This window comes from Carcharodon carcharias, chromosome 1, assembly GCF_017639515.1.
Source record: "Carcharodon carcharias isolate sCarCar2 chromosome 1, sCarCar2.pri, whole genome shotgun sequence".
NCBI lineage: Eukaryota > Metazoa > Chordata > Chondrichthyes > Lamniformes > Lamnidae > Carcharodon > Carcharodon carcharias.
Window position 1 is genome coordinate 131,923,341 of NC_054467.1, and position 3,804 is coordinate 131,927,144.

Here is a 3,804-nt window from a genome sequence, read left to right on the forward strand (position 1 = left end):
AGCAGGGCATAAAATGGATTATGTGCACTCCCCTCTCACATAGGGAAGGGGCAGATGGTTTTAGCTTAGATATGGGAAGACATACAATAGACAAAGAGGGGGCTTTGATGAAACACAGACGGTCCTGAACTGTTAGAATCAAGGTCTTTGTGTACTTGTTTTAATTTTGATTGGATAACATAATTATGTATACATCCTTTAGAACAATTGGTTAACAAAATCACATGTTTATGTACTTAATAGCATAGAGTTAGCATGAGGCCGGTGTGTCGGTTACTGATTTGATGTATTCAAATGTACTCAAATGTATTATGATAAGAAAAAGTACAAAAGTAGTGAAATGTAATCAGTCTGGGAGCTGGGTCTTCATTCTTGGGAATGATTGCAGCTCGCTTGCATATGCTTGAATAAAACCGGTTAAAGAAAGCCTGAGTCTCTGTGATTGCTGTGTGATCGGGGATTTAACTTCTCCTCTTCAACTGGGTTATGTGGTAGTTGCTGGATTTGAGGGGGTACCTTCTTCAAACGGGAATGCTTTCACCCTCTTTTGGGCCCAATCGCATGAACTCCTCCTGCCCCCTCTCTCCGAGTTCAACCATATGAAGGTCAACTGTCAGGAAGGTTCTCAACATCAGGATGGTGGGCAAGGCTAAATGCAACATGGTATGTTGTGTAAAATTTTTTTTTAAATTTGGCATTGTTGGTAATCCTGCTTCTTCTTCCTACGTGCCTTCTTTTGATGGGTTTTCTTCTTGGCAGCGCTGCCTTTAACCTCGGCCTTCTTTTCAATTTCCCTGTTGGCCAGACTAGGCTCAGGTATAAGCTCAACTTGAGTGAAGTCAGTGGTTGAGTCTTCCAGCATTTCCTCATCTGTCAGCTCCTTTGAAAACTCAAGGGTCTCTATTTTTAAAGCTTCTTGGCTTTCACAGAGCTGGTTCTTCAGCTCTTCCATTTCTTTTTCATATTTGCTAATTGTTTCCTGGAGAATTAAGCATTGTTGTATTTTCTCAGCTAATTTATTCTCCATCACAGCCAGAGATGTGTTGAATCCTTTCTGTTCTTCCTCATGCCTTTTTAATGGTACAGATTGGGATCTGATGGAATCTTGCAACATGAAAATGTCCTTCAGCAGGTTTTCTTTTTCTTTTTGGAGGTTACTGATTTCAACTCAAACTCTGTCCTGAAGTATCACCTCTACGAGTTTCTTTTGTTGAGTCTTTACATACTCCTTTTTCTAAACAGTAACACTTCCCGCTTCTGATTGAGATCTCAGTAGTTTCTCAAGATTCATTTCTCTTAACCAGGTCCTTCAGAGAAGACTTAGTCCTCTGCCTGCTATCATTCTTAGGGATAAATTAAGAGACTGATTTCCATACTGTACTGGAACCTTGCATATGCCTCTTAGCGCATGTCTTCACCAGTTTACAGTATATAGTTAAGTTGTGTAGTGAGTAAATGTCTGACTCTATTTCTCCTAGTCCCTCTATTATGTGGATTTCATGATTTCTATCTTTTTGTTTAAAATTTTGTCTCAATCTGTCTTTACAATATCACATAATGTGCCTGTTACGATTGCAGTAGAAACACTCGATTCTTTTAAATTGTTGTTCATTTGCAGGCTGTCTGGTTCCATTTCTACTGTTATTATTGTGGGTTTTCTTTGTTAAACCATTGCTTTCTGCTGGTCTGTTAATAGTGGCTGTTTCTCGCCTTCCTGCCTTACGCTTCTGTGCCATTTCTAACTGATGCTTCCCTCCCAATGCGATGGATGGCACCGTTTTGAGCTCCCTTGACCTCTTCAGAGTCCCTGACTGCACTTTCCATTGTGAGCGTCAACTCCAGCACCTTGCTGAAGTCTAAACTAACTTCTGACAACAACCTTTTTTGAACAGCATCTTCTTTAATCCAACATATTAATCGTTCTCTTAACATGTCATTAATCAACGTCCCGAACACACAGTGCTCTGTCAGTTGTTTTACGGCTGCTACATAGCAAGCGATTGTCTCTCCAGGGGCGCGACACCTTGAATTAAATTTAAAACACTGCATTGTTACCTAAGGTTTCAGGTGAAAGTGGCTTTTTACTAGATTTACCAATTCATCGAAGCTCTTGGAATCTGGGGCATCAGGTGCTGGTAAACTATGCATTAGGCAGCATGGTTTACTGCCACATGTCGATAAGAGGATCACTTACATCTTCTCCCCTGATAAGTCGGCCAAAAAGAAGAATGAGAGGCATTCAACATGAAGTGTTCAGCCATCGATGGTCTGATCAAATGGTTTGATGCGGCCAAACTGGGGCATACTGGAGGGAGATAACTTCAACGACTATGGTGAGGGCTGTATTTACAATTGGCCTGCAAGGCACAGCTGATTTACTTTCGTGGAATTATCACTGCTTTCCCTGGAGTCATTGACTGGTCGTGTTTTGCCTTGTAACCAGTTGTTATGTTATTTCTGTCGTGTTGCTTTGCTTGCGAACACGGTTGCACGCCTACCTACCAGTGGGTGAGTTGGCAAACAATACACTGCAGAGGCAAAGACCAATGTAAGATGAAACACATGCTGTTTATTTACACAAGTAACAGAGCACGAACACAATGTGTGCTTCTCCAATCAGACCCTGTTCTAAACTACTGATTAACATTGTAGCCCACGCTACACAGCAATGGGGTCACATGGTCAATCTGCTCACATTCTCTTAAAGGTGTATTGCACTTCAGATTACCGCAATGGACCAGACAGGTTTCAACAAGAAACAGATAAACTTTATTACAAAGAGCTTTTCAGATGCTACATGCTCAGTCAGGACTCTCATTAGGAAGCCCCACCCCCTGGATTGCCCACACTTAGCGGTCATTGGTCAGAACCTCCAAGAGCATCACGTGACCCCCGATAGACAGCAGGAGAGGCTATACCTTCAGTTACGATACTCTCTTTCTGTAGTCATCCTTCCAATTGTGACAAGACATTTGTTTCCATTGGGAATTGAAGGTGCCAACCTGTTTTAGGGTGTAGAGTGATTTGTCAGGTTCATCACGTGACATCTCTCCAAAAACCAGTCTCTTATGATTGTTTTTCTTCTTTCCTGCAAAACACTTGCATGCAAAGAGATTCAGCTTCTTGCAGTTAGTGCACTGCATTCCCAACACTGTATATGCTTCCTTTTCTTTTGTGTGGTGTCCTCCGCAATATTTACATGCAGTACTCTGGCCTTGACCTTTCTGCTGGCCCTTCTGCAAATGGTTCTTCCTTCTTTCCAGTGTTTTGTACTTGGAGGGCATGAACTGCCTCTCAGCAGAATACAAAGCCTTGTCAATTCTCCCATAAATACTCTGCAGCTGATGATTGACCACTTCAGAGCTTCTGTACATGTCAATAGCTTTCTTCAGAGTAAGTTTCTCTTCTCTCAGCAGGCATGCTCTCACAGCAGAAATCCTTGTTCCTAAGACAATTTTATCTCTGATCAGGTCATCCTTCAGTTGCTTAAACTCACAAGATTTGGCTAGATGACTCAATTCAGTCACATACTGATCAATATTCTCCCCTTCTTCCTGAGCTTTGGTGCTGAACACATAGTGTTCATTAGTAGGGGTCTCAAAGGCATCCAAAATTCCACAAGACTGGCTTTTCTGCTCCTCAGTGAGGTCTAGGGTGCAATAAAGCTTGTAGCACTTTTCCCCAGCCCTGATAACAGAGTTGCTACTTTTATTTGTTCAGTTTTCATGTTTAACTCTATGGCAATTTCATTGCTTTGCCATTGAGAATGGAAGAATTTCTAATTTATTTTCAAATTTGCCTTCG